The 16,771-nt window shown below is 34.3% G+C and overlaps 1 protein-coding gene across 10 annotated transcripts in view; it reads left to right on the plus strand.

Moving 5' to 3' along the window:
- LOC123528687 (dystroglycan 1-like) overlaps positions 1–16,771 on the plus strand; it is a 119,648-nt gene that overhangs the window by 42,135 nt on the left and 60,742 nt on the right. For 2 of the 10 annotated variants that reach the window (XM_053522337.1, XM_053522338.1), the window contains exon 1: positions 8,880–9,023. The exons of the other annotated variants lie outside the window; for them this stretch is intronic. The gene's annotated coding sequence lies outside the window, so the exon portion shown is untranslated. Of the gene's footprint in view, positions 1–8,879; positions 9,024–16,771 lie in introns of those variants that run through there. 10 annotated transcript variants of the gene reach the window in all.

Genomic DNA, 16,771 nt, shown 5'->3' on the forward strand with positions numbered 1-16,771 from the left:
TGATAACCTTGCCATTCTTGGTCACAACACACCATTCTTGACAACCTTGCCATTCTTGGTCACAACACACCATTCTTGACAACCTTGCCATTCTTGGTCACAACACACCATTCTTGACAACCTTGCCATTCTTGGTCACAACACACCATTCTTGGTCACAACACACCATTCTTGGCTGTAGCATGCCATTCTTGGTTGCAACTTGCCTTTCTTGGTCACATCATGCATTCTTTGCCACAACACGGCATTCTTGGTCACAACATGCTATTATTGGTCACTACATTACAACATGCCATTCTTCGTCACAACATGCCATTCTTAGTCAGATCACACCATCCTTAATCACAACATGCTAGACTTGGTTACAACATGACATTCTTGGTCATAAGAGGTCGTTTCGGTCACAAGTTAACATGCCATTCTTGGTCACAACATGCCATTCTTGGTCATAACACACCATCCTTGGCTCAACATGCAATTCTTGGCCACAACATGCCATTCTTGGTCATAACACACCATCCTTGGCTCAACATGCAATTCTTGGCCACAACATGCCATTCTTGGTCACAACAAGCCATTCATAGTCACAACAGGCAATTCTTGGCTGCAGCATGCCATTCTAAATGGTTACAACATCGAAGAAGTAGTAGAGCTATTGCATACATGTATTTGTCAGTGCTTTCTTCCGCATCTCGATTTGTTTAAGTTTTTTATTGAAGCTGTTTTAGTAACTACTTATGAGAATGCAATGAAACTTCACATACAGATTCACTGTGATGATCTGATGACACAGTGCACAGGTTCAATATCAGTGTTTTAATGTTTTGGCTTTTTACAAAATTATGGCCCTCTTTTAACATAGCTTTGTTAAAGCTATATATTCAAACTGGTATCTTAGTATCTGCTTATGAGAACGGAACGGATTGAACCTTCACACGCTTGTTTACTGTGATGATCTGACATGCAGTATACAGGTTCCATAACTCATTAATTTTGAGTATTTTGCATTTTACAAATTTATACCCCTTTTTCAACTTTTGTTGGCTTTTGAATAGCCAAGCGATGCTGTTCTGCAGAACTCTTGCTCTGACATACAAAAATCTTTGTAAACTGAAAATGAATGATTCAGATATTTGAAATGAAGAATTAGTGAGATTTTAATAGTGTCTACGTTAAGAAAGCTTTTAAAGCAGGTGATAAGAAAAGATGATTCATAAAGGTTGTTTGTTACTTTGTCTAATTTAGTCCTAATTAAACTGAGATATGACTTAATGAATTATTCAGAGGAAACAAACATCAGATAAACCTGCATTTTTTTGTGATAACAACATGACTTTTGTCAGGAGTTTATATCATAAAGTTAAGAAATTGAGCTGTTTCTGTTTTGCCATTGTTTTGTCAGGTTTTCTTTGATAGGATCATTGGTAAAAAAATAACTTTTTGAGGTAGAAAAGGTAGGTAATTGAAACTAGAACTGTCACAGGAGTGACTCATACCCCCACCATACGGTCTTGTCACAGAAGAATGGCAACCATAAGGAATCTTAAAAATACTTTGGAGTACTTCATCCTGGGCTTCCACATATAAGTAATACTAGTATAATACTAGTATAGTAATACTAGTAAATATATTAAATCTCTAATATTAGAGATACACTAAAAGAGAATACAAAAAAAGTGTCTTACTGACCCATGTTACCACGGAAAAATGTTTTTACTTTTTACATAGGACTTATAATAAAAAAGTTAGAAAAATACCTAAAATATTGAAAATCTAAAAATAGGATTTCTAAAAATAGACTTATTCCTGGAATTTAAGGGGAAGAAACTCAGTACAAAGGTTAAAAAAAGGTTGCTTCCCTTTGGCTCTAAGCCAATCAGAATGAGATATAGTGAAAATACATCAAAATTAACCTTAGATTCTAGGTAAAAGGGGACACAATTCAAGAAAAATAGTGTCAGAGTTATGCACCTTGTGTCACATGATGTGGGTGATGAGGTGGAACATCTGTTTTAAGTCTGAATCAAATCCATTCAGTAGTAATTGAGATATAGTGAAAATACATCAAAATTAATCTTAAATTCTAAGTAAAAAGGGGCATAATTCATGAAAAATTGGTGTCAGAGTTATGCACCTTGTGTCACATGATGTTGGTGATGAGGTGGAACATCTATTTTAAGTTTGAATCAAATCCATTTTGTAATAATTGAGATATAGTGAAAATACATCAAAATCAACCTTAAATTTAAAGTAAAAGGGGACATAATTTATAAAAAATTTATGTCAGAGTTAAGCATCTTATGTCACATCATCTGGGTGATGAGGTGAAACAACTATTTTAAGTTTGAATCAGATCCATTTAGTAATAACTGAGATATAGTGAAAATACAACAAAATTAACCTTAAATTCTAAGTAAAAGGGGACATAATTCATGAAAACTTGGTGTCAGAGTTATGCACCTTGTGTCACATGATGTGGGCACATGATGTGGGCGATGAGGTGGAAAAAATCAACCTTAAATTCTAAGTAAAAAGGGGCATAATTCATAAAAAAAATGGTGTCAGAGTTATGCACCTTATGTCACATGATGTGGGTGATGAGGTGGAACATCTATTTTAAGTTTGAATCAAATCCATTTAGTAATAACTGAGATATAGTGAAAATACAACAAAATTAACCTTAAATTCTAAGTAAAAGGAGACATAATTCATGAAAACTTGGTGTCAAGAGTTATGCACCTTGTGTCACATGATGTGGGTGATAAGGTGGAACATGTATTTTAAGTTTGAATCAAATCCATGTGGTAATAACTGAGATAATAGATTTCGGGACGTGACGCGATGCGACGCGACGCGACAAAACTGACTCCTATATACCCCCCTCAAACATGTTTGGTGGGGGTATAATAAAATTGAATAAAACTATTGTTCAGATTTTACAGTAATAAGTATTGTCCTGAGTGGTATTTGTATCACTCAAAATCCTGGGGACCTTGAGCATTTTGCTGAACCCAGGGAAGTCCTGCACCTCTGATTCATGTGGGGAGGTTGTAAGTAACTTGTGGAGAAGAAGCCAGTATGAGATCCAGGAATAATGGTTAAATAAGCTATGTGACAGTCGTCAGATTACTGAAATACAGCTGAAGAAAAAAAGCAGAGTTAAAAGTGATGAAAAAAAGGTGTTTTTTTTGTCAGGAGATGTTGGTAACTGTTGAAGTGGTTTTGTTGCAAGGTAATTCTCAATGTAGGGATATCACTATTTGCTAAAGGCTTATTAAAGTATTTGGATGAAAAGAATTCTTGTTATTTATTAAAAAAACCCGTTAAAATACTGATAAAAGTTTCTGATGAATAATATTTGAAAAAAATATAGTTACTAATATGTTAGATGATCTTTTTCACCTGTATTTGTAATTTGTAAAATGAAGGATTTAAGGGGTTTTCTGTAGTGTTGTGACAACTACGTTGATATGACAGTTTTGCAGTATTGTCCTTGAGCAGCATTCATATACACAGAAAAAAGTACATAATTTTGTTATCCCTGTGGTGTTTTGACATTTATGTTTACCAAACTGAACCATATTTCACACAGACTTCACCATTTATTACATAGTTCGCCCTATTAAAATATGATTTAAGCAACCCTTGTGAAATAGGTGAGCCGCTTACTGTACATAACAGCGCAAAAAACATCCATTGTTTTAAGAATTAAGGCTACGATACTGCGATTGTAACAGCGGACCTGAATACAGTTTTAACTTGGTATCTGGAATTCCAAGGGATTGAGCATTTTACTTTGAGATACCTAACCAAAATTCAGTTTAAAATGATATTTTGTGCACATGTTTTCGGGGAATGGGACTTGAAAATGTCTTCGACATAGCCAGAATTTTTAGAAAAGCGAGTTTGAGATGTCGAGTTACAGCTGTAGTTTAATTTTCATAGCTGATTGAGGTAATGAAGAAAAAACAATTTGGAATAATTCTGCTAATTTATAGCACCCATAATATAGTTTAATTAGACATGTATTTAGGCCAATAATGTTTCTAGACATCTAGCTTTTATTGTTACTGCACTGTCTTAAGTATTATCTCTGGGACCGAACTTGAATGTCGCCAGGTGTATTAGGCTATCTCTTCACTTTGTCTTAAGCTTTGACAAATATGGGTTAAACATTTCAAAGAGAATATACACTGATTTAACCCTGAAGTCGATTACAATATGAGAGCTTTATCTTACGTTATTGACCTAATATTTTAGTCATATAGGAAAGGTATGTGCTCATTCATAAACCTACGAAATGATTATTGGATATATGACAGTTCAAGTTGAAAATGGAATTAAAGGATAGAAATTATTATACGTTCTAATACGGACTGTGCAATAAATAAAGGTATTTTGAGTACGAAATTTGTAAGCCGAGTGTTAGTATTGCGATAAACTGTCAAACTAAATGAAATTGTAATTTATTTACGATGCTGTAATGGTATGCTTTCATTTTTGCTGTATGAAAAGGACGGAATACTTTTACCTGCGATGTGAGTAACATATTAAATAAATATGTTATGTGTCGGAATGTCAGAGTATTGTACAAGCTTGCTTTTAAATTGTGCATATGAATTATTGGTGTTATATGAAATGTTTTTCTTTATGTGACATGTCAAAGTCAGTTCATATTTCAAAGTTTATCATAAGGTACTTACCTAAACTTATATTGCAAGTGTCAGCAGAAAAATTCAAAGTATTTTAACATTCAAGATTTAGTACAATTTATGTGATTATTTGTCCTCAATGGTATACAGTGGGCATGGATGTGCTGTGACAGTTCATTTAGCCTGCTAAATTTCTAAAATAGACTGGTCTGTCATTCAGTTTGGGCAGTACCATTTATTATTTGGAGGGGTGTTCACTGAAGATTAACTGACTGAATAGCGAAGAGTTCAGACCATGATCAGCCTGCACGGATGTTTGTTATGTGTAAGTTTTCATTGTCTAGTGTTGCTGTCCTCAGACAGAGGGATTTTATTTAATATTTCTGGTAATTGTTGGCATCCAGTATGAAATGGTACAAAATAAGGAGCAAAAAATTAACAAACAATATATGCCAGCTATACAATCAGTGTTATTTTTTAGTTAAGAAAATGCCAGTTTTCAGAAATAAGCATTAAGGCAGCATGAAAAATAGAAGGCAGGCAGGGACAATAATGCAGTTATTTATTTAAAATGGCCTATTATCGATCTGTGTGTTTTAAACTAATTACTCTATGAACATCAATATAAAACTAAATGCTCTTTGAAGAGAACCTGTTTCTTCCATTAGTAAATGTATTAATCCATTAATTTAGAATATCAAAGTATTTAGCTCCCAGCCATGCTCACATCATCTTGGATTTAGAAAATTGTGTGTATCTAAAATTGGCTGCCACCTATAATTTAGATTTGTCCAAATTGGCTTTCCATAGAAATCTCCCCAATCAGATCTTAATTTGCATTACAAATTGCTTGTTTGATCCTTAAATAGATTTCATGTTGGCCATTTTTTGTTGATAATGAATTGAAATTGGAAACTCCAACTGGAGAGGGAGGCTGACATCTTGACATTTGCCATTTACATGCTCAAATTTCTGCTGATGGACAAAACAGGTCATTCTTTTTGCTATTGAAACTTTTACCAGTAGCAAAAGATCATTTGTTTGAAATGTAATCCAGTTTCACATGAAAGGGTTTATAGCTTGCCAGCAAAGAAAGACTCGTTTTCAACTTGCACATTAATATTGTAGCAAAAGTTAATTTTAACAGGGATATATTCCAATTTTTAAGACATAACTTAGCGAACATTCCATACTATGAAGCCATTGATTATGGGAAATAAAGACATAATTATAAATATATATCTCAGAAATTATAGAGGCACACAGGTGTAACAGTAAATATTATAATTTTTTTGTATACCTCACTCCCGCCATCGCCCCTGGGGGAGAAATTTCCTAAGAAATTTCTACCCATGGATTCAGGCCCCGGGTCGAGATGTGGGTGAGGATGAAATTTTCAATTTCGAGTACATAATGAAAAAATAGTCCATTTGAATGTTTGAAGAACTTAACTTCTTTATCTCTGTGTTTCTTGCAAAATGAACATGTAACATGGTGCCAGTAAGAGCCTCCTTTTGTGAAATTTACTTTGCATCTAAGGCAAGATAATTCTAAATTCAGCACATTAAATTAGTTAGTGTAATTGACATACAAGTCCATAATACTAAGAAATCAATTCATATACAATTGTTGAATAACTATTGACTAGTAAGCCATTTAATACGTGTTTTATTACATGAAATCAGAAATAAATTTCAAAGATTTTTGCTCATTTTTTGACCAATATTGAACTGAGGACAGGAGTGTAATAATGATGAATATGGCAAAGTAAGCTTGAGTCTTCAAAAATAAATATCTTTTTTTTTCTTTTAGAGGTTTTGTTAGAGTTAAATGTTGCACTGCTTTTTTCACCAGAAAATTTTAATCTCAATACTGCTAATTTAAATGGAATCTCAATTTGAATTGCTTACTAAATGTCTTAAATATTGATGAATTACTCCCTTACTTATGCTAACAAAATATGTTAACTTGGAAATATGTTATCTGGGATGGTCTTTACTCTAAAAATAACTTCTGCAGTGGAAAACGAAATTTATTTCTTTGCAATTAAAATTATATTACGACAGTAAAACAAGGTTCTTGACATGCTCAGCTTATCTTCCTGGCATGTCTTATATAACTTAACTTCTTCCCCACAACAAAATGGATCATTGTATTTCAACATTTTGATATTAAATTCTGCAAAAAATGATAAAAACTTGGATGCAGTTACATTAAAAAGTTGTTATCTGATGACAGACATTACTCAGGTGAAGTCATAATCATCCCATTATATCATATTTTTTGCATGTTATTTTGCAAAGTATATGTAAAAAGATTTATTATTAACCCACACATTTTTAGTAGTATATGGTTACAGATATGAGTATGTAATATTTTACTGTCCATCTTGCTGTTAAATCTGCTTTTTTCATAATGATTCTGTTAGGTAGTTCTGCACACTTGTACCAGTGGAAGTGATGCTGTTATGTCAGTCCATAAAACATAGAGTAAAGCTCCACATTATTGTTCTCTATTGTGATATGTTCAATTACATAATATACATCTGCACACGTGTTGTTAAAGGGAAGTTTACAGTAATACTAAATCAATGTTACTGAAAAAGCAAGGAAATGCACATGTAATTGAAGTAACATGGTATCATGAGAGAGTCTGTGGAACTCATTACTGGCAAGGCACTGGAATCATGCTGTAAAAAAAGAAACAAAAGTCCCAATAAAACAATTCTGATGAGCCAGTTAGGTTAAAGTAGAAGATGTAACACCTCTGTAGTGTGGTAACTGAATAAATTAAGGTATTGTACCTGAGAGTTAGTTACAGGTACTATTCCTGATGTAACAGGCTCTATAATTATAAAGGTACTCTACCTTATGTTACAAAAATATTAGAGGATTTTATACCTTGATATTGAATAAAGGCATTTGTCCTGATATAAAAGAAGAGGAAGCAGAAGCATAATTAATAACCCCAATGGCCATTTGAACCATACCTGAGCATGGTTGACTTGGCTTATATCAGTTGTTACACTCAAGGTCAGGTATGGTTTTAAGTTTACAACAGTTTGCACCACTACCATAGCATGTTCACTGTCTTGACAAAGGTAAGCATGCTTGACTGTGGTCATTTAAGGTAATAATTTGTTAGTAATTAAGGATGTGTTTTACTTTATTTACTTGTGAAAATCTTTAGTTTTCAGGATGTCAAAACTATAAAAAATTTGTAGTTTACTCTTTTCTTGGCTCAACTTAACTCTGCAACCATGGTTAGACAGGGGATAAAAGAATCAGCTGTTGTTAACAGAGGTCATGCTATGGTTTGACAATGGTTGAGCATGGTAACCATGGTTTGACTATCATTAACCACATTATAATGGATCAGATTCACTTTTTTCAAGAGACGGCAACTCAGTTATAACATAAGGTATTATGAGAAGAATGAGGCCCAACAAATAATCAAGGTTCTGTACTTAATCAGGTATTTGTTCAGTAGTGTTGACTGTTCTCAAGGAAATTTGATTATTTTCTCTGTGCTTTACTTTAAGCAAGTTATATGGCAGAACCATTCAATTGCAATAACTTAAATTTTAGAGAAATTCGTTTAAAATGACACAAATTTAAAGCTTAGGTACAAATTACATTTTGGATGTTTTTAGAAAAAGTAATTTATCAAGAACCAAAAGACACTCCGTTAAGTGACAGAGTGAAAATTATATTACAATGCAGTCTGGCATCTTTGGTGCATTGTAAAACTTGATAAGTGTGAAAATTACTAACATGACCATGGTAGTCTATGGTGAACCTTGGCTGAAAAAGGTTGACCACGGTAAACCATGGTCAAACTGTTGATCGTCTTTTCTGACCATAGTCGACCATGGCCAATCTTATCTCACCATGATCGACCATGGCTGACCGTGCTCCTGACCTTGTTTTCACCATGGTATTTGATGGTTGACCACATTAAAACATGGTCAACCATCAAAAACCATGGTGACCATGGTCATCATTTTGCCAGGGGCCTTAGTACAAGAAGCATGTTTCTGTCGATTTGATTGATTTGACTACAGAGGTTATTCTGTTACAGTTTTATAGGGGGTATTCTGCAATAGTTTTATAGAGCCTCCTCTGTTACAGTGTTTTAGGCAGTGTACCTTTTATCTTTTGCCGCCATCTGGGGTACCTAATGGAAGGTGTTTCCACTTGATTCTGCTGTTTTATTTCTTAGTCATGCCTCATAGCGAGCCTCTTAGAAATAGACAGTGCTATTATTCTTTTTCCGTGATTGTTGCAGTGTAAAAGTGTAATTATTGTTACATGCCGACACAGCTTCATATCGGAGTGGGACTTTTAGAAAGTGTTGGCTAAATTTACCTAGGTAAGCTGGATTTTTTAAACAAATATCTTGAAGGCTGTTTTTGATTTTCGTGACTTTGCTACATAAATTATGATGTAACTTTTATCATAAATCATTTGGTTTGTTGATAGATTTCTTGTGTGAATCAGGGCTTTTGTGAATGAAAATTATGTAAGGAAAAAAACAGGAATGAGAAAATTTATTTTCTGAAGTATTTTTTGCTCAGTTAAGATGTCACTCAGGTTAAAAAAACCCAACTCTTTCTCTCCAGATCATTTTTAGCTCGACTATTCGAAGAATAGGGGAGCTATCCTACTCTCCCAGGCGTCGGCGTGAGCGTGAGCATCACACAAATGTTAAAGTTTGCGTACCACCCCAAATATTTTCAAAGTCCATTGAGATATTGCTTTCATATTTTGCATACTTGTTTACCATCATGACCCCAGTCTGTAAGAAAGAGGAGGCAACTCTATCAAGCATTTTGACTGAATTATGGCCCCTTTTCGACTTAGAATAAATGTTAAAGTTTGCGTACCACCCCAAATATTTTCAAAGTCCATTGAGGTATTGCTTTCATATTTTGCATACTTGTTTACCATCATGACCCCAGTCTGTGTAAAGGACGAGGCAACTCTATCAAGCATTTTGACTGAATTATGGCCCCTTTTCTACTTAGAATAAATGTTAAAGTTTGCGTACCACCCCAAATATTTTCAAAGCCCGTTGAGATATTGCTTTCATATTTTGCATACTTGTTTACCATCATGACCCCAGTCTGTAAAAGGACGAGGCAACTCTATCAAGCATTTTGACTGAATTATGGCCCCTTTTACTATACTTAGAATAAGTTTTAATGTTTTTACCAACACTAGATATATTCTGACAGCCTTGAAATTATTGCATTTTTATATTTGCAAATCTTGTTTACCATCATGACCCATTCTGTAGAAATGAGGAATGCAATCTATATCAAGCATTTTGACTGAATTATGGCCCCTTTTCGACTTAGTATGCTTATAGTTATGTTGAAGTTTTACTCATTGCTTATATTATACCATCAAGCACTGAGAATAGTCAAGGGCACTGTCCACTGACAGCTCTTGTTAAATTTTATTGTGCAAAAATGTTTTATATATTGCAGAAAAGTTTTTGAGTCACTAAGGTTGTTTCCTTAAGGTTTCGATGGAGGCCTTGAGAAACAAAAATCAAACATCACCAAATCATAGAAAGAAAGAGTTGTTTGACATGAAAATTGAACAGCATGTAAAACATGTATATTACTTTACGAAACAAGTGTCAGTATACTGATATAAACATTGAATTCCGGAAAAGGGCTGCCTAAAGGGGCTCCACTTCCGGACAGTTAAACGCCTTTAAAAACTCACCATTTTCAAAGAACAGTTACACATGTTCGTTTTGATGCATTTGCAATAGCGTGCGAGTGGTGAAATTTCGCGTAACAAGGTGGAACACAGTTTTCAGCAATTGTTTATCATTATTTCTTTACATATGGCATTCATTTTCAAAGGGAGACAACTGTTCCCGATTATTTTAAGTACAAATGGCATTCATTTTCAAAGGGAAACAACTTTTTTCGATTATTTTAAGTAATCTTTGAGAAAAAGTTGTCTCCCTTTGAAAATGAATGCCATTTGTAAAGAAAAAAAGATAAACAATTGCTGAAAACTATGTTCCACCTTGTTACGTGAAATTTCACCACTCGCACGCTATTGCAAATGCATGAAAACAAACATGTGTAACAGTTCTTTGAAAATGGTGAGTTTTTAAAGGCGTTTAACTGTACGGAAGTGGAGCCCCTTTAGGCAGCCCTTTTCCGGAATTCAATGTTTATATTAGTATACTGACACTTGTTTCGTAAAGTAATATACATGTTTTACATGCTGATCAATTTTCATGTCAAACAACTCTTTCTTTCTATGATTTGGTGTTGTTTGATTTTTGTTTCTCAAGGCCTCCATCGAAACCTTAATTATTTCCTGTGATTCACCTGGTATCGAATATTGCAGGTAATTACAATGCCCTTAATATGTGTATCATTTACATTTTGAAAAGAAAATCTAAAGGAAACTTGGTATTCAGTTTACGTTAAATTACTGTTCATGTAGAAAGAAGAACAGAGTATATATAGTGCATGAAAATAAAAGAAACAAAAGAAAAAAAACAACTTAATTACGCTGAAGATAGGATATTTTGTTGTGAGGTCATGTTTGAATGTTTCACTGTGTTTTCATATGAGCCGTGCCATGGGCAAACCAACATAGTGGCTTTGCGACCAGCATGGATCCAGACCAGCCTGCGCATCCGCGCAGTCTGGTCAGGATCCATGCTGTTCGCTTTCAAAGCCTATTGGAATTAGAGAAACTGTTCGCGAACAGCATGGATCCTGACCAGACTGCGCGGATGCGCAGGCTGGTCTGGATCCTTGCTGGTAGCAAAGCCACTATGTTGGTTTTCCCATGGCACGGCTCATATTATACTGTAAAATCATTCATTTTCATTGACACTTTTTATAATGACTATTTTTGTTTGGATTTGAGTATTTATAAGAAACGATTTATTAAGGTAGTGGACCAGTAAACACAATCAGCAGTTTCCGTGCAATTTGAGAATCTTTCGGTCACAACGGAAAGTTAGTTTTTCGAAATGAACAAGAGATTGCTAAAGTCAACGTAAAAAGAATACTGCCAATTGCTATTTCAGGTCCAGTACCTTATTTTAACTAGATTTTTGTTCGTTCTTGTGAAGCCGCAACTGTAACATCAAAGAAAGTATTAGTCCAGTATTGACAGTATTGAAGGAATCTGCTATCAGTTTACATGTTGACTAATATTTATACCTTCTCCTAGTCTACGTCTTTTTAGGGAGAGCCAAAAAGGTGGTTCTTACTTGCTGATGGTCTAATGTAAGGTTAAAATGTACTGGGAATAATTAACTTGTGGTCTTTGTAAGAGACAAGTGGTCTTTGTTCACAGGTGACCTTTTATCACAGGTTAGACCGTATTTAATTGAAAAAATATGTTTTGGATATTGAAGTTTTATCATACCTACCATAATTAAAAAGAAAATGAAGTAAATACTAAAAGGAGATGCCTCAGTGATATTTTCACATCCCACCTGTATTTTTTTTTGCCAGATTTATAACTACAGAATTAATGACAGCCATATCAGATGTTATCATGAAAATTCATTTTGACAAAATTCCAAAATAAAAAAAAGCTTTTTTGAAAGTCAATCCTAACAGACAGAGAGAAAGTGCATTGATGGATTTGCAATCAGAAAAATCTCTGGTTTACGTTTTTTTTTCTCTAGAGACTGGAAAGCATTTATACTGCAGATTAAAGGAAAGAATGATAAATTTTGCAACTGTTTATTATTGTATACAATTAAGTTGAGGTGTAATCTGTATCCCCACCCTGTCTGTGGTATTTGTCAGTGTTCAGATGCTTTACAGAAGATAAGCACAATTTCATTAAAAGATGTTTTATGTTTGAACATGCAGAAAAAAACATCTTTTGATTTTTAAGTGTTATGTTTAGCTAAGAAACCAATGTAGGCATGGGTTTACCAGTACGGTCAAACCTATACATAAGGATCATTCTAAATTGGAGTGTGGAAAAGTGGTCTGTATTAGCAGGTGCTAGTTATTCAAAAACAAAGTACAATCAAAAATGAAAATAATGGTCTTTAGAGCCAGATGGTGTCTGTTCAGAGGCTGGAGGATGGTGGTTGTGGTGAGGGGAGAGGTTGCATAGAAAAAACTTCCATTTAGCAGCACTGTATTGGATTACGTAGGCCGCTCCAAGAGAACTCAAGACAATGAATGCTATAAGACAGAAATGAGCAAATTTGAATTTGAAACTAAGAACTGTGAGGTCTTAAGAACACCATGCACTTTCATAAGAAATATCTTAAAATCTTAAATATTTTAAATGATTTTGAAAAGCTGCTTTATAAATAAAACTATAATCTATAATTGAAATCTTCAGCTGCATGATCTATGAGTAAAGAAAATATTATTGTTTTCAAAGCCACAGCTGCATACACCAGATGTCATTGTTTACAAGAACAAAACAATTTTGAGTTTGAAAAAAAATTGGCATTATAATTGAATGTTTAGGCCCCAGTTGATTAAAACCTAAATCAGCTTGCAGTTGCTCAAATTACAGCAATTTCTTGACTTCTGTTGGAGCTATATCATTTTATGAGCTTCAGGTTCAAAGGTTATTAAATAAAACTGGAGACCAGTTTGAAACCTTAATTAGGCAACTGATTGGTTTGTTTTTTTAGCACTACTATGAAATAGACTAATGATAAACCTGTTTAAGCTATAAGCACCTGGGTCAAGAATTATGAAAAAAAAAACTGAAATTTGAACCAGTCTGTAAATTTTGGCCACTGTTTGGTTATTTCTTAGCACTAGCTGTGGAATTGTCCAAGGACAAGACTGCTTTCGTATACTTGCAGCTTTTAAGATGCTTGCAGCTTGCAGCTTTTAAGATTCTCTTAGGGATAAATTGATAATTGGTGCTTTCATTTACTTTCAAAGTGCATGATCATAAACCACACATATTGTCTACCAGGGAAAGGCCAAAAGTAATTAACTGTTCACAAATTCAATCTGTACCAGGAAATTGGACATACTGGCCTAACCATTCTTTTGCTGTTGTTTTTATGGTCATTCTCATCTGTGTCCAGCATCTTTACTACTTTGGCAATTCTCACTGCCATTAACTGACCATAAATTAATTGGTGGGCAATAGATTGGACAGATAATGGTCAGTGGAGTGAGTCATGTCTTTTCTTGTAGTGGTCATTGAGCAGATTTTCCAGCACGAATGACCAGTTATCTGCTGTTGTCCCATGTATGACATGCAAAGCCTTTATTTTCGTTCATTGATTTATTAGATTTTACTGTTCCTAAAGGGGATAAGGCAAGTGCATCAGAATAGGACAAAATGTATGGAGAGTACTAGTTGTTGTAGTGAACATTGTTATGCTTATTGTGATTGGGAACTTAATCATCAGTGGTATGCAGTTTACATTCTTTTAATGTAAATTGAATTTCATATATATTTTTCACACACTACATAGAATGAATGTATTGGAATATGCTGGTCTTTTTACATATTGCAATTTACAATTAAAGGGAAAATAGAAACAGATTTACAATTTATGATTTTGATATGGATTTTTTAACTATTGAAGTAGAAGTTGGAAGTGTCAGTGTAGATGCATGGCCTGGGTGTTTCCTCCCATTTAGAAGTAAAAGTAATTGGAGGTTTCAGACCACTATATTGAAGGGGAAAATCTCTGCTCCCACACACCCAGCTTTTAATAAAACTCGTATAATTTATGTATCAAAGATATATTTCATGAATGGTAGCAAGAAATATTTGCTGCAAAGCACTGGTTGTACATATATTTGAAAGATAATTTATCTTCCCTCTGTTTAGAGAGTATTTGGTATGTAAGCTGTTCAGAACAGAAGCTTGATGCAAGACTGCACATTTCTGTTGCATGGAAACAGCATGCAGCCAAGGAGGCAATTAGACTGCATTATAGAATGAAATACTGTTTCATATTAATAATTCACAAACTGCCATTTGGTATGCAAATGGAGTCATTGTGGGGTTTCTTTAATAATACTACCAAGAGTAAGAATTGTAACGGAATATTAAATTTGATTGACATTCTCACAAAAGCACCAACACCATTGTATTGCAGACTGGGTCACAATCTGTTCTTGTGAATGATGGTTGATTGTAATGCTGGTAAAAGTACAGCATATATATATATAGGAAGATATTTGCAATGGGAGGCCTCTGTGGTCGAGTGGTTAAGGTCTCCGACTTCAAATCACTAGCCCCTCACCTGTGTTGGTGCGAGCCTCTCTTGGGGCCTTGAATTCTTCATCTGAGGTGGATGGCTTATCCAGATGGCTATAGAACGTCAGTGGTTCTACCCAGGTGCTGGCCCCAGATGAAGATTGCACGGAGGGGCACCTGGGGTCTTTCTCCACTATGAAAAGCTGGAAAGTGGCCATGTGACCTATAATTGTGTTGGTGTTATGTTAAAATATTTGCTATGGTTTAATTTTTGCTTATATTCACAAATACTGCCACTTGCGATTTCAAAATATTTGTAAATAGTACTCTAAAACATGTCCTAAAATACAACACTCCTGTTTCATGAATTCTTTTGTTTCATGAATTCTTAATACCAAGAGGCTGCTTACTATGAAATCATTAAATAAAGCCTACCAAACGTTAGCCAATCTACAGTATAGAAGCTTAGATCATTGTCCACAGATAATGTTCTGCAAATGGTGTAGTTTCTGTAAAGGGAAGTAAACATGTAATGCTTTAATTTGCAAATGATGTAGTTTCTGTAAAGGGAAACAATCATGTGATGTTTGTTATTTATGTATATAGTGCAGATTATGAAAATTCAGTAACACACATATTTTAGCTTTGACATTGTATTCCAAGGAGATTCAAAGGGGCATTCATGTAATTATAAACAGGTTATCATTGGCCCAGAAGCTTCACAGTTAAAACTGTTCAACAGTATTATTTTGTGTACTCTCTTTCATTTAATAAGGTTTTAGTAATTAGTTCCAATAGCTGGACTCCATCAGTGTTGATATTGTCTCTGGTCCTTTGGGAACATGGTGTCCATTCCATGTTGTCTTGTAATAGCCGGTTGAAAGGGCATTCTCATTTCATTTCATCAGGTGAACAAAGTCTTCAGTTATTTTGTTTGGTAAAATAATGTATTCTATGCTTCCAAAGGGTCTTCTTACAGATTTCATTATTGAAGAATTTGTTTAATGCTGGTTCAGAATGAGATAAAAGAAAAGAGCAAGAAATGCTCCTGATTCCAGTCATTCTGTGTTCATTTACCAGGTAAGTTACGGACAGGTAATATTATGATAAAGCTCTGGGAAAAGTCTATAACTTCATGTGCAGGTACAATGTAGAAAAAAATATATAATCTTCATAATGCACGATTTTGTATTTTGGCTCGGGGTATTTGCTCAAGTATAAGAAGTAATGCAGGATGCATCCAGTTTTAATAGTTGTGCGCTTTGAACATATAATCTAATAAAGAAAACATGCACATAATGTTTTGTTGCTGTGAAATAATGGTTTTATCATAAGATTCATGAATTAGTTTCCATAGTTACTGGCTTCATATTGTTTTGATAGTCATCTTGGTGCAAAGGTTTTTTTTGCATTTTATTGCACACACAGTTTTCTCGCATTGGCAGATTTAAACTGCAATCTAGAGTAAAATCTATGTTCGTAGGAAAAGTGCTTTTACATTGTTATCACCGTCGGATTGAATCTCCTGCTTAAGACGAATTAATTCTATATTCTTCCTTCAGCTGTGCCGGTTAAGTATCACAAAATGACAATAATAAGGGTACTGAGGGTACATATATTAGATAGGAATTTGATTTCCGTTAAAACACTTTGAAAAGATTGTCTGATATACTTCTTGTTCACAAATAGTTGTGAAATTCTTAGTTATCTTGCATGTGTATTCACAAAGTGCAGGGCGCCATGCGTCATGTCACATTTCAAACTGTTCCAAGGACGTTTAAGCAGTGGGTGTAAATGTCAGCACTGCTGGAACCATGCTTCGTGCTATCATTTAGCATTATAGCGCACAAATAACAATCTGTCTGATGCATGCAAAAAAAGAAACATGCAAATGAAATTGCAGGCCGATGTTTTTTAGACCAT

This window comes from Mercenaria mercenaria, chromosome 13, assembly GCF_021730395.1.
Source record: "Mercenaria mercenaria strain notata chromosome 13, MADL_Memer_1, whole genome shotgun sequence".
NCBI classification, from domain to species: Eukaryota; Metazoa; Mollusca; class Bivalvia; order Venerida; family Veneridae; genus Mercenaria; species Mercenaria mercenaria.